Source organism: Geotrypetes seraphini, chromosome 2, assembly GCF_902459505.1.
Source record: "Geotrypetes seraphini chromosome 2, aGeoSer1.1, whole genome shotgun sequence".
NCBI classification, from domain to species: domain Eukaryota; kingdom Metazoa; phylum Chordata; class Amphibia; order Gymnophiona; family Dermophiidae; genus Geotrypetes; species Geotrypetes seraphini.
In genome coordinates, this window is record NC_047085.1 from 448,729,995 (window position 1) to 448,752,246 (window position 22,252).

A 22,252-nucleotide genomic window follows, 5' to 3' on the forward strand; every position below is an offset into this window, starting at 1 on the left:
ATGGGGCTGCTTTGGGGGGATGGGTGTGCTGGGGGGAGACAGAAGGGGACATGGAGAGATAGGGAGAGGGAAAGGGGGCTGCTTTGGGGGTAGGTGTGCTGGGGACAGACAGCTTTGCTTGGGGAGGGGGGGGAGAGACAGAAGAGGGCCATGGAGAGACAGTTAGGGAGAGGGAAAAGGGCCTGCTTTGGGGGGGAGGTGTGTCCTGGGGGCAGACAGCTTTGTTCAGGGGGGGGGGGGTGGGGGGGAGGGGAGACAGAAGGATACAGACAGAGGCCAAGGAGAGAGAGAGAGAAACACAGACAGACAGACAGAAACATCTATTCTAGCACCCGTTAATGTAACGGGCTTAAAGACTAGTATATATTTAGCTACTGCTATTATAAATGTGAACTTTTCTCTCTTGACGTAAACACAGTTTTAGTGGGTAACAGAAAGGAAGGCGTCAAGGTTCACATGAAAAACAAAATGTAATGGTTAGGATGTGCTATTTGTATAGCATCTGAATCACCCATGGTCAGAGGGAAAATGAAGTAGCTTGACATACCAATTCTTATGACCATTTTTATTTCAGAAAAAAAAAAGGTTAAAGTTTGCTATAAATTAATAAATCTCAAACTCATTAAGGGTATGGTCCTTTTAAATATCCCCAATGAAAGTATTACTCTTCCCGCTTTTATAGTTAAGCTACAATTCACAACCTACAGCATTTTTACAAGATTTCCCTGTTTCCTAGATTTCTCCTTTGGCCCAGAGCACGCTAAAAATTATACTGTACTAGATTCTCCAGTTCTATTTTCAAATTAACCACTTGGTGTCAACATAACATGGGTTCTTAGATCACTGCTCACATACTACCATCCAAGTGACCCCCACACTATTGACATTCATGCACAATAGATGGAAAAAAGACCTCAGTGTCTAAAAGGGATACAAAAACATTGCCCATCTCAAAAAACCAACTTTGAGGCAGGCAGACACATCCTTGTTCAAAAACTCTCAAGATAAGTGGAAAAATATCATACAAATTTCAATTATATTTAAAGAATTCCAAAATCAAATCACACTTATCTTAAAAAATGGTGTTCATAGTAGTCTTCATCTTAGTGCTGGGGTATAAAGCAGGAAACAACCCGCACAGTGGAGCCTGAGCCAGGCACAGCGGCTACAAACTCCTTGCTGCTTGCTGTGTATCTCCACAATCTCCAACAGGGCTCCCTGTTTCGCAACCGCAGGCTCTACTGTACGGGTTGTTTCCTGCTTCTATACCCCAGCACTAAGATGAAGACTACTATGAACACCATTTTTTAAGATAAGTGTGATTTGATTTTGGCCAGTCAGGTTTTCAGCATATCCTCATTCATATTCATTGTGGATATCCTGAAAACCTGACTGGCAGGTGGTCCCTGAGGACTGGGTTGAATACCACTGATCTACATCAATGAACTTAAATTATCGTTAATATAACAATATTATACATTTGCAATGTATTTTTGTCACATAATTACAGAAAGTGTTATTCATGATTTTAAGTTTGCAAACAGGCTGTTAGTCCATCGCAGCTGAAATCCACCACTAAATTCAGGCAGATGACATCTGTTTGTCTTTTCTTGTTTACTTAACACCCAATGTTTGCAATCCTTGGTGGGGGAGAAGAATCACAGACCTGAAACAAACAAAAAAGCAGTGGCAGCTCTAGCTCAAACTCAGTGTAGAAAAAGCATGCTCACTGGGGTAGAGGAGGTATAGTGGAGCCAGGTCTGTAAAAGTAAAACAGCAGATTCCTCCTCTCTCAACCAATCCCATTTCTAAAGTTTTGCTTAGCACCAAACTTATTATATTAAGAACATAAGAGTTACCTCCACTGAGGCAGACCATAGGTCCATCTTGCCCAGCGGTCCGCTCCCGCGGCGGCCCATCAGGCCTATTGCCTGAACAGTGGTCCCTGACTAATTTTATAACTTACCTCTAATCCTGTCCCTATAATCTACCTCTACTCTTAATCTGTACCCCTCAATTCCTTTGTCCTCTAAGTACCTATCCAAAGCTTCTTTGAAGCCCTGTAGCGTGCTCCTGCTTATCACATCCTCCGGTAGCGCGTTCCATGTATCCACCACCCTCTGTGTGAAAAAGAACTTCCTGGCGTTTGTTCTAAACCTCTCCCCTTTCAATTTCTCTGAGTGCCCCCTTGTACTTGTGGTTCCCCATAATTTGAAAAATCTGTCCCTGTCAATTTTTTCTATACCCTTCATGATCTTGAAGGTTTCTATCATGTCTCCTCTAAGTCTCCGCTTTTCCAGGGAAAAAAGCCCCAGCTTTTTCAATCTGTCAGTATATGAGAGGTCCTCCATGCCCTTTATTAGCTTAGTTGCTCTTCTCTGGACTTTCTCAAGTACCGCCATGTCCTTCTTGAGGTATGGCAACCAGTACTGAACACAGTACTCCAGGTGAGGGCGCACCATTGCACGATACAGTGGCAGGATGACTTCCTTCGTCCTGGTCGTGATGCCCTTCTTGATGATACCCACCATTTTGTTTGCTTTCCTTGAGGCTGTGGCGCACTGCGCTGATGCCTTAATGTTGTGTCTACCATCACTCCCAGGTCTCTTTCAAGGTTGCTCACCCCTAGCAGTGATCCCCCCATTTAGTAAGTGAACATCGGGTTCTTTTTCCCTATATGCATGACCTTGCATTTCCCTATGTTGAAGCTCATTTGCCACTTTTTGGCCCATTTTTCCAGTGTTGTCAGATCTTTTTGGAGATCTTCGCATTCCTCCATGTTATTGACCTTGCTATATAATTTGGTGTCATCCGCAAATTTAATAACCTCACATTTTGTTCCAGCCTCCAGGTCGTTAATAAATATATTGAACAGAAGCGGTCCCAGTACCGACCCCTGCGGAACTCCGTTCGTGACCCATTGCCAGTCTGAGTAATGGCCCTTTACTCCAACCCTCTGTTTCCTGTCCGCCAGCCAGTTTTTGATCCATCGGTGGACCTCCCCTTGTACCCCGTGGTTCCATAGCTTCCTTAGCAGTCTTTCGTGTGGCACCTTGTCGAAGGCTTTTTGGAAGTCAAGGTAAATGATGTCTATGGATTCCCCTTTATCCACCTGGCTGGTTACCCCCTCAAAGAAGAAACTTTCACCTCTGTTATCATGCATCTTTTTGTAATTTTACTTTTTCTAAAACAATAGAAGTTGGAAATTATACAAAAGGGATCACAAATGTATGTCTGTTGGAAGTAAAAAAAATGTTAACAGAATGGGATGAAACGGGGGGGGGGGGGGGGAATCAATGAAAATGGGTTTGGAAATTAAATATACAATCAGAATTTAATTAAAACATCTGAATAAAAGACCAATAAAAAGTTTATCAAAGTTTGTAAAAGCATCTGGATGGATAAAAATATCTGAATAAACCAGACCATATAAAAACATATCAAAATCTGTAAAAGGATGGCTTACCTAGCTGGGATCAGAAACAGATTCGGAAAGCCAGCTGATGAAAAGAAAGAGCTTACTCCAAATATGCAATGCTGTCCCCCCAAAAATCTCAAAGAGCATGTCCAAACTAGATTAAAAACATTCCACAGATAGATAAACTACTGAATTAAAACCTACAGCAAAGAAAGCATACTCGTCTCCTTAATCTTTGTCAAATGACATACAGGCCAGCATGTGCACATAATCAACAACAACTCAGTGAAATTTTTGAATCTGGGGCAATGAAGGATGAAACCTCAGTGTACAGAGGCAGCAGCTCTACCACTCCTCATGCTGAAAACCATACTCATAAAGTTTACGCTTATTGCAGACTTGATATCCTGCTAAACGTAAAAAGTCACAACGGCTCAAAAGCATCCAGAGAAGAGCGACTAAAATGGTTAAGGGGCTTGGAGAAACTGGGCCTCTTCTCCCTTGAAAAGAGGAGACAGAGGGGACATGATCGAAACATTCAAGATAATTAAGGGAACAGTCTTAGTAGATAAAGAAGGTTCACCTTCTTCAAGGTAGAGAGAATGAGAGGGTACTCTCTAAAGTTGAAAGGGAATAGATAGGGTCCGTACAAGTAAGGAAGTTCTTCTTCACCCAGTGAGTGGTAGAAAACTGGAATGCTCTTCCGGAGTCTGTTATAGGGGAAAACACCCTCCAGGGATTCAAGACAAAGTTGGACAGAAGTTCCTGCTAAACTGGAACGTATTGTAACCAGCCAGACACTGTGCCAAGGTTCCAGTCAAGACCGAAGCCAAAACACATAGAAAACCCAGGAATGGAGTGTACAAAGTTTGTCCTAGTGCTGATCTGGAGGATTTGCAGGCTGACTACCAGGGGGAGCCTGAAAGCACCAGAAAGTTATCAGACAAGCTATATTCAGGTCACCACAGGAAGCACTCAAGAGCTCCACAGTATCCTGCTGAATCAGCTAGGTTAGGGCGTGTCCCTAAGGTAGAAAAGCTACCAGCTGAGAGCAGACAGGTAGGAAGGCTAGGGAGAAGGTTCCAATCTTTTCTCCCTAAGGATCTCCCTGGGTCAGACAGGTGCAATAGGCTTGCACCATAGAGGAGTCTGGACAAGCGAAGGAACTAACTTTGCTGTCTCCCCCCCAGCACACCCCTCCCCCCAAAGCAGCCCCCTTTCCCTCTTCCTGTCTCTCCATGGCCCCTTCTGTCTTCCCCCCCAGAGCAAAGCTGTTTGTCCCAAGCACACCCCTCCCCCTAAGCAGCCCCTTTTCCCTCTTCTGCTGACTCTCTCTCTGGCCACCTTCCTCTGTCTGTCTTTCTGTTCCTCTCCTTGCCCCTGTGCCTTTCTTTCTTTCTGTCTCCCTCCCTCCCGTTGTCTGTCTGTCATTTTTCCCCATTTCCCTGTGCAGCAGCATTTCCATCCCACTTCCCTATGCAGCAGCAACAGCATTTCCCTCCTATCCCCCCCTTTCCTGTGCAGAAACAGTAGCAGCATTTTCCCCCACCTCCCCTTTCCCTTCTCTTCCCTGCTCCGTTCGGCCCCTCCCCCTTTTTACTGCCGTTGTCCTGCTCATGACCCTCCCACCGCCGACAAACCTCGGGGCTCCAACCGCATAGGCAGCACTTTAAACACGCTGCTTCGCGGCCTTCTACTGCCGATTTCCTCTGCCATGTCTGTCTCCGATGATGCGCCCTAAAGTTTAGAATGTTGCCACAGAAGCACACCTCAGGGCGCCAGCGCTCACGAATTTTCAAGAGCGTAGGCGCCTCTAGCATTTTATTATTATTGATGATAAGTATAATATATATATATATATATATATATGTCTTAGCAAGACATATATAGTTACAGCATTAGCGCACGTGCCATTATGTATATGTATGCTAATGTAAAAGGAAAATTAGGTTTGGGCGAAGGGATAGATTACTTTTTCCTGGGTTTAGATTTTAGAGTTAACACAAAGACGGTGCAGGAGGTTCACTCTCAGTTGTGGTGAGCAAGGAGGGGAGGGGCTGATGTAAGATTTTTTTCCAACTACATTAGCCATTTGAGGAATTTTAAAATATAATTTATAAGGGTAGATAGTTAAATTTAAATTAAATTAAGATACTTTAGAGTACAGGGAGTTAATTTACCGATCTTTATAGGCTAGAGGGGCGTGGAGAGCAACAGGAGCCAGAGAAGGAAAAATTATGTTCTTACCTGTTAATTTTCTTTCCCTTAGACGCAGCAGATGAATCCAGAAACCAATGGGATAGCTCACATCTACCAGCAGGCGGAGATAGAGAAACTGATTAACAGGTGGTCCTATTGGCTGGCACTCGTCCTGTATCTCCAGTATAGCTCCTTGCCCAAGCATCCGTAACCATCAATAGGCATAGCATGGAAGAAACTTCTTTCCCATAACAAATCTCAAAAGGCAACAATACAGAATACAACCCTCAACAATAACAAACTTCGAAAAAACCGACAGACAATATCCAGAAAGGGTGGGGCTCTGGATTCATCTGCTGCGTCTAAGGGAAAGAAAATGAACAGGTAAGAACATAATTTTTCCTTCCCTAGCTACAGCAGCAGATGAATCCAGAGACCAATGGGATGTAGCAAAGCAATCTTCAATCTGGGTGGGAAGCAAATGCCGCCTCCGCAACAACCGAAGCACAAAATGCATCTAACGCATGCGCCCCCACAGCCAACCAGTAATGCTGAGAGAAGGCACTCTCGGAAGACCAAGTAGCCACGAGACAAAACTCCTCCAAGGAAAAAACCTCTGGACCGAGTCCAAGAAGTAGCCATCGCTCCTGTGGAATGGTCATGAAGTTCTTTCACCAACCACTTCCCTGCCATCAAGCTAGCGTAAAGAATGTCCTCCTGGACCCATCGAGCAAGGGAGGCTTTGAAAGCCGCCATATGTTTGAGGCGTCCCATGAAGAATACAAAAAGATGATCTAAACAACTAAAAGTCATTAGAAACCTTGCTCGCGGAGAACGCCACGCACTTTCCAAAAAAAAGCAGTGCATAAAAGCACGTCTCTCCATTTCCCCTCCCAGGAAGAAGGAAGGAAAAGTGAGCGTGTCATAAAAGAAAGGATGACACCTCCATAGAAAGAATTGTGGTACCGTCCGAACTGATACCCCAGTTTTGGAAATCAGAAACAGGAATCCCCGCTGAACAAGGCCTGCAACTCAGAAAACTGCAGCCGAAGCCATGGCCACAAGAAACTCCTTGTTCAACGGCACAAGGAGGAAATGAAGCCTTCGGTAAACTGCGAAGAAGTACCTGAAGATTGTACTCCGGGTTTACTAAGAGGTGTACGAATATACCGTACTCAGTTTAGGAACTGAACTATATGAAGCTGAGAAGTAAGCGAAGAACAATATACCTCGCCCTTGTAACAAGCTAAGAATGGTGCTTGAAGCTGAAGGGAATTGAACGCTAAGCCCTCGGCAATACCCTGTGCCAAAAAGGACCTCCAGAAGGGTGCAAATGTTGAGAAGTATCCAATAAAGGAACAAACCTCCAAAAGGAAGCAGCAGCCACAGGTGAAGACGTCTGTAGTGCCTGGACAAGAGAAGAAACAACCTGCTTCGCATAATCCTTACACGGCAGTCATGACTTCTCAAAAACTAGGTCGTAATACCCAAGTAGTACGAATATCCATGTTGATCGGACCCTAGGGGAGCATATCCGGAGATACCAGGACACGTAGTCCGGCTGTCAAAAGACTCATCAGATCCGTATAGCAAGGATGGCGCAGCCAAGCCAGAGATTCTACAAAGACTGTGCCCGGAAAGCGAGCTCGAGACAACAAATCCAAGCCATCAACAGCCAGGGGAAAACACTGAAAAAGAGAAACCAGAGGTGAGAAAGAAGCCACGCTGCTACCCCCTCTAACTCCCATTCCCTGTGCCCGCCGAAGATGCTAGGAATCAGAGAATTGTGAGACGAGGCAATGAGGTCTAGTTCCAGGAGATCTCACGTCCACCAAAAGAGCTGGAACGCCTGAGCCAAAATTCCCAATATCCAGGAGGTAGAAGATTTCAATATTACAAACGTGTACACTTTCTAGAGTGTACACAGCGCTGTACACCGAAACATGCAATAAATGGGCTATGCTCAGATTTCGCGGAAAGAAAGTCCATCCAACTGTTTTCCTGACCCTGAAAATGATCTGCCAACAGAATAGGAAGATGAGGGTCCACCCATTGAAGAAGAACAACAACTTTACCTGTCATCTGAGTACATCACCTACTGCCCAAGCTGTAGAGAAATACCCCCATCATAATACTGACTGAAAGGACCCTCAGCGGTATTCCGGAAGAATTGTCCGAAACTCCAGAAAGGCAGCCTGACCATGCTCAAGAGTAGAAGAATGAACAAGAGATGAGTCGCCGCCTAAGACCAGACTCCTGGAGCTGAGGATGGAAGGCACCGAGACCCCCAACCCGACAGCCTGGGATATTTGGCGGCCACGAGCTAGTCCAGCAAGGACCGAGGCATGCTTTTAAAAAGAGAAATCTCGCTGAGTCACCAAATCATACAGAGCGATGCATGAGGAGCCTTCCAAATAATTGGAACCTTGAGGTACCAGGAACCACCGGAACAAAAGCGACTGCTGTAGCATTATGCAAGCCGAAGTTCCCAGTGGAGTCAGCAACAGGGATCCTGTAACCTGTACAGAATCCCATACTCTTGGTCATGGTGACTGAAGAAGAAAGCAAACCTGAGACTGTGACCGATCGCCCTAGTCTCTGGGAGAAACACATTTCTCTCCTATATGAATAAAAAACATCTCCCCGATATACCTATAAACAGCACAGGAGAAAAGAGCGCTGTGCAAATTCGAAGAGCCATGTCCAAAGAACTGAGGAAAGGAAACCACCCTTTTCGTGACAGTCAAATGGCCCGACTGGAAGACGTCCGAATCAAGCAGTCAGTCAAGAAGAAATTAGGTGAACCACCTGGTAGCACCAAAACCCCTGCCCACATTTTCCAAAATTTCCTTGAAGCCTTGGGTAGGTGAAATGGCATGTGCCAAAACCGAAAGCACAGCTCAAAGAGAGGCAAGCAAACCTAGTGCCGATTCGGAGTCCATAGGGACAATGTAAATATTCTCCCAGTTTTTCTGCAGAAATGTGTAACCCAAAGAAACTAATTCAGCAGAATGGGATCCAGCCTGCCCAAAGCCCCTGGCTTGGGCACCATGCAGTATGTGGAACCACGTCCTTTGGTTGTCGAAGAACTACAAGAACTGCCCTGAGGACCAGTAACACTGAAAAGAGAAACACAAAACATAGAGACCCCAAGAACGAACTGGAAACCTAAGGAGGATGCAAAGTTGCAAGCATCCAGAAAAATCATCACAGCCCTCTGACCTGACATTATAGCGTCTTCTCCCTCAGGAGAAAGCCTGAAGAGTCATTGGACGAAGTCAAGATCCCCTCAGAATGAAGTGCAGAAGGTCAGGAAACGGCAGTATGAGAACTGTAGGATCTGCAAGAAGATTCTTCTAGGAAAATCAAGTTTCACCATGGAAAGAGGAATATACCGGAACCATGAAAACAGTACTAACTTCATGCAACATGAACGACATACGTATGTCCTATAAAGTGAATACATACTAGACGCAATCCAGACGCTGCATCTACCGCCCCGTGGAAAACAACAGCATCCTAACAGGTATCAGAGAAAGCTCACATCGCGAATGATAGAATAGGTAACTGGCTCCTGGTGAAAAGGAGCTGTACAGCCCTTCCTGTCTGGTCGGGGGGGGGGCCGTCTAGCCTGTGCCGTGAGAAAATGGCGACAGGAGAAACCAGCGTGATAAGCATGGAAATCTGAAGTCCAGGCCCCCTCAGAAAGGAGAAAGATGCGGTCTTCCAAGAAGTAGGCTCAGGGAAAAAAATCTCAGACTTCCCCCTCCCAGGTTCCCCAACAGGTGCCCCGGGCCACAAGCAGCTGCACCGCACACGCTGCCAGTTCGTTGGGTCGTCTAATAAAAGGGATTACCGTATTTTCGCGGATATAACGCGCGCGTTATACGTGATTTTACGTACCGCGCATACCCCTCGCGCGTTATATGCCTGAGCGCGGTATAGAAAAGTTTTTTTACATAGTTCCCACCCCGCCCGACGCCCGATTCACCCCCCCAGCAGGACCGCTCGCACCCCCACCCCGAACGACCGCTCGCACGCGCTCCCACCCGCACCCGCATCCACGATCGGAGCAAGAGGGAGCCCAAGCCCTCTTGCCCGGCCGACTCCCCGACGTCCGATACATCCCCCCCCCGGCAGGACCACTCGCACCCTCACCCCGAAGGACCGCCGACTCCCCAACAATATCGGGCCAGGAGGGAGCCCAAACCCTCCTGGCCACGGCGACCCCCTAACCCCACCCCGCACTACATTACGGGCAGGAGGGATCCCAGGCCCTCCTGCCCTCGACGCAAACCCCCCTCCCCCCCAGCCGACCCGCGACCCCCCTGGCCGACCCCCACGACCCCCCCACCCCCCTTCCCCGTACCTTTGGAAGTTGGCCGGACAGACGGGAGCCAAACCCGCCTGTCCGGCAGGCAGCCAACGAAGGAATGAGGCCGGATTGGCCCATCCGTCCTAAAGCTCCGCCTACTGGTGGGGCCTAAGGCGCGTGGGCCAATCAGAATAGGCCCTGGAGCCTTAGGTCCCACCTGGGGGCGCGGCCTGAGACACATGGTCGGGTTTGGCCCATGTGCCTCAGGCCGCGCCCCCAGGTGGGACCTAAGGCTCCAGGGCCTATTCTGATTGGCCCACGCGCCTTAGGCCCCACCAGTAGGCGGAGCTTTAGGACGGATGGGCCAATCCGGCCTCATTCCTTCGTTGGCTGCCTGCCGGACAGGCGGGTTTGGCTCCCGTCTGTCCGGCCAACTTCCAAAGGTACGGGGAAGGGGGGTGGGGGGGTCGTGGGGGTCGGCCAGGGGGGTCGCGGGTCGGCTGGGGGGGAGGGGGGTTTGCGTCGAGGGCAGGAGGGCCTGGGATCCCTCCTGCCCGTAATGTAGTGCGGGGTGGGGTTAGGGGGTCGCCGTGGCCAGGAGGATTTGGGCTCCCTCCTGGCCCAATATTGTCGGGGAGTCTGCGGTCCTTCGGGGTGGGGGTGCGAGTGGTCCTGCCGAGGGGGGAGAAGAATCGGACGTCGAGGGGGGGCATCAGGCTTTCAGGATGGGGACAGGACTTCAAGGGGGGACAGGCAGATCTTCAAGGGGGGACAGGCAGATCTTCAAGGGGGGACAGGCAGATCTTCAAGGGGGACAGGCAGATCTTCAAGGGGGACAGGCAGACCTTCAAGGGGGGACAGGCAGACCTTCAAGGGGGGACAGGCAGATCTTCAAGGGGGGACAGGCAGACCTTCAAGGGGGGACAGGCAGATCTTCAAGGGGGGACAGGCAGATCTTCAAGGGGGACAGGCAGATCTTCAAGGGGGGACAGGCAGACCTTCAAGGGGGGACAGGCAGACCTTCAAGGGGGGACAGGACTTCAAGGGGGACAGGCACGGAGAGGCGGGGCAGTGCACCGAAAGTCAGGGTGAGTCGGGGCAACCAGAGGAGAGTCGGGGAGGGCGAAAGGAGAGTCGGGGTGGCCAGAGGAGAGTCGGGGAGAGCGAAAGGAGAGTCGGGGTGGCCAGAGGAGAGTCGGGCAGCATGCGCGTTATATGCCTGAGCGCGGTATAGAAAAGTTTTTTTTACATATCTTCGTGATTTATGCGCGCTATACCCCTGTGCGCGTTTTACAACGGTGCGCGTTATATCCGCGAAAATACGGTAGAAGCAGTCGGAAACCGGGAGAAACTGCCAATCCGAAAATAGAGGAAGCCAGTCCTGCCATACGAATAGGAGAAGATCCAACCGGCCACCCGGCGTCTCCCTTAGACCCATCTGCAACTCATCCAGAGAACCAGAGAAGAAAACACCCACGCAGGCAAAGCCTCCTAGATATACAGGCCTCAAGAGAGACAACAAGAAACCGGCATAACGTACCTTCAAGCGCGTACTGCCTGCTGCTGCGACGCACGGTGTGCTAACCCGGTGCAGAAGGCCACCACACTGGGCTGGCAACCACCAAGGTCAATTAACTCTGCAACCCCCTGACATAGCTAACGAGCTGGGCGCATACCACCTGAAACAGCAGGGAAAGTGCAAGAAATACTCCCCGAGCACACAAACCGCGCCATATGGAGTGTTTTCACTATACAGTTGCTCCTTTTTTTTTTTAAGCAGAAAAAGTGTACCGTATCCATGTCCAACAACCCAGATTCCTTGTCCCGCCGAAAATGAGAGCCCTGGGAAATACTGCGGCTCTGCCGATAGTGAAGCAGAACTGCCCGCCAAAAACAACTGCCTCGTGAAAAGCCGCGGCTCCCCCGACAGCAAAGGAGGTCGGCCCACAGAAAAGCAGAGCCTCAGGAAACGCTGCAGCTTGCCGACAGCGAAGGGGCTCGGTCCGGCTGAAATGTACAGCTGCAGGAAACGCTGTGGCACTGCCGACAGCACAAGAGCACCATCCCGCTGAAAAATACAGCCTGCCGTTCGCAGAAAAGATGAAGCGCATACCGTCTTCACGCGGGAAAAAATGGTGGCCACCAAACAGTTTGCCAATGACCAAACTGGAGCCCTCCAAAGACAAACACACACATGCACCCCCGAATGACCAAACTTCAGGTCTGCCCAACCGAAACCCCAGATTCCAGAACACAAAATAACAGCGGCTGTACTCCCGCGACGTCGATCCCGCATTGCATACAGCAACCGCCAAAAGATCCACAAGGTGAATGAAAGTGCCGGTGGATTCCGGTCGTTCATCATAAACAAGGCAGAAACCCATTGCACAGAGCCGGGAGATGCTGGGAAACGCCGGCTGCTCAGCACTAACAAGGCAAAAATGTAGCTGCAGGGAGTCCGTTTTTTTTTTTTTTGTAAGGGAAAGAAGAAAAAATAGGGACTAAGGCAGACCCTCTATCATCGGAGGGAGGGTGAGGCAGGGACAAGGGAGGGCCCAAGTGTAACCTCTAAAGCTGGCACCGTTCAGCTGGACACCCCTGTCTCACTGAGGAGAAGATCTCAACAGGAGAAATAAATCAGCCAGCTCACTGAAGAGAAAGTCTCAACAGGAGAAAATAAAGGCCTAGTCACAGCCAAATTCCAGGAGCTAGTTGAATAGCGACTATCACCTGCTGGGAGATAGAGAATACTGGAGATACAGGAGGAGTGTCAGCCAATAGGACCACCTGTTAATCAGTTTCTCTATCTCCACCTGCTGGTAGATGTGAGCTATCCCATTGGTCTCTGGATTCAGCTGCTGCTGTTGCTAGGGAAAATTGTTTTATTTCAGGTGTATTTTTTCATTAAGTTGCCTGTGAAAGGGATGTATTAACCCCATTCTTTCAGGCATTCAACACATTTCAAGGTTCTGAGAGTTTGCATGAGTCAAATTCTAGAGGTGTTACCTTATAAATAGCCTTTTTAAACTAAAGGTGTAGAGATCTTTGCAATTTGATGCTTTAATGAGTAAAACAGAGCTCAACGTAATCGGAAACCAGATTTAGACGTTTTTGTGTGTGACCATATGTGCAATTTATTTGCCTATGTCATAAATCCTTAGGAGTCTTATCTTGCTTCCCATTTAAACTGATAGAATGTGAGAGAGAGAAGGAAAAGTTCACTCATTCCCTAGTATATTTAATTTATATGCTTGAACCGAAGTACCAAACACCTCATAAAATCAAAAGGGTTGTACTGAATATTTTGATAACTATGATAGAATATTCCACATCTATAATTGACATGGTATTTTAAATTCTGATTTTTATAGATTTATACTTACACTGCGAACCAGTGCCTTTGTCCTGCTTTCAGTGAGAAGCAAAAAACAAACAACCCCTAACAGAGGAAAATTGTTGTATTGATAAATAATAGAGGGAATTTGGAAAAAGAATTGAAAACAGTGGTATATGATAGTTTTATTTTACTTCGGTGGATTAGCAGGGGTGGAAGAGAGGAACAGAATAGAGAATTATATTGTGTCTCTATCCCGGTGTTTTTTTTATTAGGTCTGTCTGTTTAGCATGAATTTTGGTTCTCTCTTGCAGAAGTTCCAGCAGACATTTAGACACCACACCATTTGATTATATCTTTTTTGATTATGTGATTATTATAGAAACATAGAAACATAGAAATAGACGGCAGATAAGGGCCCACGGCCCATCTAGTCTGCCCACCTTAATGTCCCTCCCCTACCTTTGCCCTGTGAAGAGATCCCATGTGCCGATCCCATTTGGCCTTAAAATCAGGCACGCTGCTGGCCTCAATCACCTGTAGTGGAAGACTATTCCAGCGATCAACCACTCTTTCAGTGAAAAAGAATTTCCTGGTGTCACCTCGTAGTTTCCCGCCCCTGATTTTCAACGGATGCCCTCTTGTTGTCGTGGGACCCTTGAAAAAGAAGATATCTTCCTCCGCCTCGATGCGGCCCGTAAGATACTTGAACGTCTCGATCATGTCCCCCCTCTCTCTGCGCTCCTCGAGCGAGTATAGCTGTAATTTGTCAAGCCGTTTTTCGTATGGTAGATCCTTGAGTCCCGAGACCATCCGGGTGGCCATTCTTTGCACCGACTCCAGTCTCAGCACATCCTTGCGATAATGCGGCCTCCAGAATTGCACACAGTATTCCAGGTGGGGCCTCACCATGGATCTATACAATGGCATAATGACTTCCGCCTTACGACTGACGAAACCCCTTCGCATGCAGCCCATGATTTGTCTTGCCTTGGACGAAGCCTGCTCCACTTGATTGGCAGACTTCATGTCCTCACTGACGATTACCCCCAAGTCTCGTTCTGCTAGGATCTCGCCATTAAGGGTATAAGACTTGCATGGATTCTGGCTGCCCAGGTGCATAACTTTGCATTTTTTGGCATTGAAGTTGAGTTGCCATGTCCTAGACCATCGCTCCAGTAGGAGTAGGTCGTGCATCATGTTGTCGGGCACTGAATCTTCGTCTGTTGTGCATTTGCCCACTACATTACTCAGTTTGGCGTCATCGGAGAATAATGTTATTTTACCTCGAAGCCCTTCTGCCAAGTCTCTTATAAAGATGTTGAATAGGATTGGGCCCAAGACTGAGCCCTGTGGTACTCCACTAATCACCTCCGTCATTTCGGAGGGGGTGCCGTTCACCACCACCCTTTGGAGCCTACCTCCAAGCCAGCTCCCAACCCATTTCGTCAATGTGTTACCTAATCCTATAGAACTCATCTTGCTCAGTAACCTGCGGTGTGGTACGCTATCGAATGCTTTGCTAAAGTCCAGGTACACGATGTCCAGGGACTCCCCAATATCCAGCTTCCCCATTACCCAGTCAAAGAAGCTGATCAGGTTGGATTGGCAGGATCTCCCCTTAGTAAATCCATGTTGTCGGGGATCCCGTAGATTCTCTTCATCCAGGATCTTATCTAATTGGTGTTTGATTAGAGTTTCCATTAGTTTGCTCACTATCGATGTTAGACTCACTGGTCTGTAGTTTGCTGTCTCCATCTTTGAGCCTTTCTTGTGGAGTGGAATGACGTTAGCCGTCCTCCAGTCCAACGGGACGCTACTTGTACTAAGGGAGAGGTTGAAGAGCGCGGACAGTGGCTCCGCCAAGACATCACTCAGCTCCCTAAGCACCCTGGGGTGCAGGTTGTCCGGCCCCATTGCTTTGTTAACCTTGAGTTTTGACAGCTCACCGTAGACACTGCTGGGCGTAAACTCAAAGTTACTAAACGGGTCAACTGAGCCAACCCTTGTCTGTAGCTGAGGGCCGAGCCCTGGCGCTTCTCGGGTGAAGACTGAGCAGAAGTATTCATTTAATAGTTGGGCTTTTTCCGAATCCTTTTCCACATAGTCTCCGTCTGGTTTCCTAAGACGTACAATCCCGCCTGAGTTTTTTCTTCTATCACTGATATACCTGAAGAAGGATTTATCTCCCTTCTGGATGTTCTTTGCTAGAGACTCCTCCATGAGGAATTTAGCCTCCCTGACTGCTGTTTTGACGGCTTTTGATTTGGCCAGGTAGTCTGCTCTAGAGTCCTGCTTCCCTGATTGTTTGTAAGAGATGAATGCTTTTTCTTCTCCTTGATCAGGTCTGAGATCTCCGCAGTAAACCACTGTGGCTTATTGTTCCTTCGCCGTTTACTTACTGATTTTACATAGCGGTTTATTGCTTCTTGTATGGTTGCTTTCAAAGTCGACCACATGTCTTCCACGTTATCAGTTTCTTCTTGGCTTTGTAGCGCCTGGTGAACGAAGTCTCCCATTTCTTTGAAATTTGTGTCCTTGAATTTGAGGACTTTGGTTAGTGTAGTAGATTTAGTGAAACCTTTCCTGATATTGAACCATACCATGTTGTGGTCACTGGAGGCCAATGTGTCGCCCACCGAGACCTCTGTGACACTTTCTCCATTGGTAAGTATCAGGTCCAGTATTGCCTGATCCCTTGTCGGTTCCAACACCAGTTGCCTGAGGCTTGCTCCTTTCATAGAGTTTAATAGCCTCCTGCTGCTGCCGGAAGCAGAGGTAAGTGTAACCCAATCCACATCAGGCATGTTGAAGTCACCTAGCAATACTGTGTCCCCACGCAAGGTGATATTTTCTATATCTTCGATTATTTCCATATCCAGGTCATCCTGTTGTCTTGGGGGTCTGTAAATTACGCCAAGATACAAGCATTTGTCCTTCCCTCTGGCCAAATTAACCCAAAGGGATTCCCCAGTATACTGGACATCTGAGATTCTCGTGACCTTAATGTCATCTTTAGTATATAATGCTACACCCCCTCCCTTCCTACCCTCTCTGTCCCGGCGAAGCAAGTGTGTATAGTTATGTATAGTTATGATTTTCCTTTGCTGTAAAATGACTACACATTCAATTTTATATGTGAATTTCCAGGATCTTCTCTGACACTTGCTAATTTGGCAAATTGGGTTCTAATTTGGTTGATTTGGCATGGCCTATTGCATCACATGCTAGGGTCAGATATAATATATGATCCCCCATCCCATACTCTCATGCTCATGGCATCTTGATACCTTTAAGCCTGAACCTCCTGAGAAAGTTTCTTCATCCCTTATTCGTTCATTTGCTCAAAGACGGGTAAGATGTAGCTAATTTGGTTTCCCCACCCAAATGATTGTACAACCTCCCCACGCAAATGACTGTACAACCTAAGACAGAGGTTTGAACTCATAATGGGAACTGTTTATCTTCATAGCTTGGAGATTGTGCAAGACAAGGGGACGTGCTGATATAATGTTGGAAGCAAGAGGCATCTGCGAAGGGCAAACTGGCTGTTCACGAAACAGTTGCAGAAGTATAGGTCCATATGTACCGCAAGCTTGCCTCATTTCAAAGCATAAAACAGAAAAGGAGATGTTAGCAGCCAGAATTTTCAGCTGGCCTAACCAATGTCAGTAGCGGCCTAGGGGACATTATATCAATCTGAAATTAGAATGTTGATGCAGATAGACCCTAAATGCTCTTGCACTATTAAATGCTTCCATAGTACACCATCTTTCCACATGTAAGGGGGAAGAGTGGTGGATGTCTTTCACTGGGAAAGAAGGTGACTTCCCAACACTATACATAACCAAGAGCTTACTCTGAAATATGATATTATGCTCCATTTTGTAAATAACAGTATTTTAAAGCCATATGCTCTAGATAGTAATACCTGAGCAATTCAGCATGTAGATATCTTGTTTAAAGCTAACCAATATCGTAATCTCACTCTGTTACAACATAAATTTTTTGGGTGACATGTTACATTCAGTGACTGATTATATTTCAGCAACTATTATGTTGTTTATTTTGATGTTAACCTTTTTCAATTGTGGGTTTACCTACTGTGTATATAAATGTACCATGACCCCCTCCGTTCGTATAGCTTCTTATACTGAAGTGCAAACCTGAAGATTCAGGGGTGGAATGTTATGCCTATGGCCAGGGCATGGCGCATGTGACACAACTTATATAGGAATCTTCATGTCTGCTTCAATTCTTGTTCTAGCTCTCTGTATCTGTTCCAACTTTCAACTTGTTTTCGTGAGAGCATATTATGGGAGTTTCCTGTGCTGTTTCATGTCTGCTTTTAACTTTGTTACCAAGGAAGGATTCTCATGGAACTGTGATAAGGAATAGAATTCGAGCCGCAATTAACATTCCAGCTGTGAGATAAGTGAGACACCTGTTGTTTACTGCAGGAACAGCAGTGTATGTGTGTGAGAACAACTTAATTCAGCATTTTTTTATGCTATATAAGACTGAGAGTCACATTCTAGAATTTAGAATCCAGCTGCAGCGAAGGGAAGCCCATGGACTGTACTGACCCATCATACGAAAAAGGTTCCTGATTGTGAGGGACAGATGGCAATAAAATATCATATTCCTCTGATGCTTTCTTTGGATGCTACTATTGCACACCCTTGTTAGATAGATATGTGGCATTACACCTTGTATTCCAGCTTGCCTGGAACAGCAGGGAAAGCATAAGGAGATCCAGGTTTCATTTGAAAGTCTGAGACAGAAGGCTGTTAAGAGGAAGCTTGAGAGAGGTCGAGGCATACTTATTTTCTCTAATTACTCCTAGAGTACTTCGATCCAGCGTCCAATTCAAGGTCCAGGTCCTCAGCCCTCGGACAGAGGAAGGAGGAAAAGGACAAGTGATCTGCCAGAGCATGGCATCGAGAGGGACTCAATTACCTCGAGGCGACTCGAGTGGAAAACGAAGGCGAGGCCTCTCTGGAGTATTAGTATCCCAGTAAATAGACAGACTGGGATGAGGCATTGGAATCAGCTGAGCCCTCGGGTTCTGCAATCGATGTCCTCAATCGAGGAGTTGGAGGCCTCGAAGAGCTGGAAGAAGACCTCCACCTCGATGAGGGCCCCGATTAGCAACAAGAGTGCTGCCTGGAACAGGTCTCATGTGAGGTCAAAACTTCGCCCTGTGCCTCGAAACAGGCAATGCCTTTGGAGAGAGCATAGGGCTGGAAGCTGTAGATCGAAACCCCATGGTTTGGATCGAGGAATCTCGAAGCACTCCCAAAGACTCGACTCCTTGCATAGAGAGTGTAGATTCAGCTCGAGGCACAGGCAAGGACTCGACTTCTTGCGAGCCTGCTGAGTGCCCAGGCTGGACTGCAGGAAGCAGAGTCGAGGCAGTACTGTATTTGCTCAGTAACTGAACAAATTCCCGCTCTAGAATGGTCCTTATGGTAGCCTGCAATTGTGGATCCGAGTCTGAAACTGGACCACTTGCTGAGGCTAAAGGCTCTGAGGTGGCAGAGGAAGCATGCTTCGACTTGGAGGAGTGATGCATGAGGACCACCGCTGGAACCATCTGCTGAGGTATCTGACCTGAGGGAAGCTCAGGAGAAAAATTGATAGATTTACTCGAGGTCGAGGACTTTCCAAACGAGGAAGGTCTGATGAGACTTGAGGTTGGAGCTGTGGAGGCAGGAGGACACCTTGCAGCAGGCTTGACCAAGTCAGAGGTCGAGGGTACAGCAGGGATGTCCACACTAAAAATCTTCTCCACTTGAAGTCGACGACGTTTGAGGACTAACACTGGCTACACTTCTTGAAGCCCGTGACCGGTCGGGACATAGAAGGAAAGATAGCCGCCACAAAATTGAAGCCCGCAGGCTGAGGGAGGGCGGCAGGGCCATCAGTCAGCCGAAGAAAATAAAATCTTTTTTTTTACACAATACGGTGTTCCCCGGTCATTCGCAGTTCCAGTCATTCGCGGTATTTTCCAACCGTGAACCGCCAACAAGGAGAGGGCAGCGGGAGAGGCAGAAGAAAGCAGCCAGAGCACCGGCGAGTGAAGGAAATCACTCGCTTTATGCTCCAACCGCCTCTTCCTGCACTAAGTCAGGCCTTAGCCAATCAGGAGCTGTTTTGACACACAGCTCCTGATTGGTAAGGCCCGACTTAGTGCAGGAAGAGGCGGTCGGAGCATACAGCGAGTGATTTCTTGCACTCGCCAGCGCTCCAGCTGCTTTCTCCTGCCTCTCCCGCTGCCCTCTTCAGTCTCCCCCATGAAAAACCATATTCGCGGTTTTTCAAGATTCGCGGGGGTTCCTGTAACAGAACCCCCGTGAATGAGGGGAGTATTGTAACTAAAAAAAACCCACAGCGACCTGGTAACAAATAAAACACGAGCTGCAGTGAGAGAAGGCACAAAGCAAACTAAGTTCACCGCAGAGCGTCAAAGACAGACTTCTCAGCTCCGCGGAAAACTGAGACGTCTCCTGTGTTGGGCGGGAAGGCACTCGAAAGCCTGCTTGCGAGGCTGTCCACATCCGGGCTCCGTGGATGACGTCAACCACATGTGAGAATAGGCTGTCTGCTTGTCCTGGGATAACAATGGTTACATGCAGAATTGCCATTGCCAGCGGGTGTGGGTCCTATAAGTTTGGAGTGGGCTCATCAACTGGGACGCAAGTTTGAGGACCGACAGAGGCTCTGAATTATCATCGCCAAAGTACACAACTATGCCCATAAGGTTGCCCTGTTACAGAAATATAAGCTTCAGAGGGACTCGCTTTCTTATGAGGGCAGCCACGTGCACGTATTTCAGGACTATTCATCTGCGCTTTTGGATAAATGGCGCCAGTTTTCCACCATCTGCGCTCAGCTTTATCAGCGGAAAGTTAAGTTTTATTTTGTCTTATCCAGCTACTGTGAGGGTATTCACTTCTACAGGGTGGCGATATTTTACCTCAGATTCAGTGGCCAGAGACTTCTTAAAACCATGACTCAGAATACCACTGCATCGGTGGACTGATAAGCTGCTCTTTGGCTCCCACATGGTGAATTTAGAGGCCTATGTGAGGTCCTTTTTGGCTGTATATGGCTGGGTTGATGTATGTGTAGGGAAGTGGTTCCCAGCCCTGTCCTGGAGGACCATCAGCCAGTCAGGTTTTTGAGATAGCCCTAATGAATATGCATGGAATAGATTTGCATGCCTGTCACCTCCATTATATGCAAATCTCTCTCATGCATATTTATTAGCGCTATCTCAAAACCTGACTGGCTGGTGGTCCTCCAGGACAGTGTTGGGAACCACTGGTGTAGGGCACTCGTACAGTTTGATTGTGCTTGCTTGTGTTTAAGTGGAATGGGGTAGGGTAGGTGGGAATTTGTGAGTGTTGTGGATGCTTGTGTGGGATTATATAATAGGGACTGGTCCAACAATGGGACACTGGCATTTACTTTTTGAATTAAGATATTTTGTCCCTACATATGCAGGGTTCTGCTGCCCCTTTGAACCATCATGCTGGGGCACTTATGTTTCATCTGTTCTTGTCCTATGGATTAGTTTGGATGCTTCCTGCTCTGGGTGGGTTCCTTATGATCTTTTGGACTCTGTGGTGTACCCATTTTTGCTGAGGGTACTTCCACATTGTCTATATTCAGTTTCCCATTCTAGTACCTCTGTGGTGCATTCATCCTTTATTATTTGCAAGTGCCCGTGGTGCATATATGATTTAAATGGGGACGGCTGGAAATTTGATAGGGTTTGAATGGGCGGGCTGATTGTGTGTGTCTGGGTTGTATGTCTGGCCGTTTGGGGATGGGTGAGGTCTGGAGCAGGTCACATTAGGTCATAACTTAGGTGTTATGGTTCCTGCCTCGTTAGAAATGCCTTGTAGGATATTGGGTGAGGGACTTGGAGTGGGAGTATTTGCCCCAGGTGAGGGCTAGGCATCTGGAGCCCATGATTACTTTTACTTTTCTATGTGTATCTCTCATTGGCTTTTTCTCTAACTGGTTTCTTCAAAGCTTAAATTAGTCACCTGTAATGTTTCTGGTATCACCTCTCAGTTGAAAAGGGCAGTAGACATTGCTTGCTTACAAAGACTAAGCTCATGGATGTTGAGCACTCTAAACTTTGCACTGCATGGGTGGATCAAGTCTATTATTCTTCGAATCCTTTGAAAAAGGGTGGGGTAGTTGTTTTGATCATGAAGGGCATTGGATGCAATCCTGGGCCATAAGTCTGCACATTCCTTTGCCACAGGACCTATGATTGCAGAGCCTCTCATATCACCTTTGTTATTCACAATAACTCCCACATTGTCCTCAAAGTAGCCCCCCCTCCCGGCGTTCTGTTGCTGCTCGTCGCCACCCCACCATCCTCTCGCCACCCTCTTACTTGCTCACTGTTGCAGGAAGGAAGAGAAGAACCGGCGGTATGCAATCAGGTCCACATGTCTTGCCCTGATGTCAATTCCCATCGGAAAGAAGTTCCAGGCCAGCCAATCGTTGGCCCAGACCTTATCTCTAACGTCAGAATTAATGTCGGAAGAAGGCTTGTGGGCCAGATTGCAAGCCGCCGGTCCTTCATGAAGTTGTGCGCAGGAGTCAGCAGCCGCTATGCCCCGTCAGCAGCAGGAGTCAGACACTGCCATGTCAGCAGTGGCATCGGGTGTGCTCTGCAGTCCAGGAGTGCAGGAGCCTCGTTTTGGTCAGAGGAGCCGGCTTTTGATCTGTGGAGGGATCTTCAGGCTCCTGAGAGATGAAAAGTGCTGCAGTTTCTGGGGTGGGGCCTTGAGGATCGTTCCTGTGGCAAGTTTAGGGGTGTGTGTATATTCAGGGAAGGGGGGTGTAGCTTGGTGCGGGTGTGCTAGTGGCACTGGTGTATGGCCTGGGAGGTGAACCTCTGGTTATTTGGGAGGTTGGGATTTACCAGGGTTTTTTTGTGCTCCTTATGGCGCCGGCTAAA

At 47.7% G+C, this 22,252-nt stretch overlaps 1 protein-coding gene across 6 annotated transcripts in view; it reads right to left on the reverse strand.

Moving 5' to 3' along the window:
• The window catches only part of EPC1 (enhancer of polycomb homolog 1), a 387,306-nt gene that overhangs the window by 245,904 nt on the left and 119,150 nt on the right, over window positions 1-22,252 (reverse strand). The window lies entirely within an intron of this gene.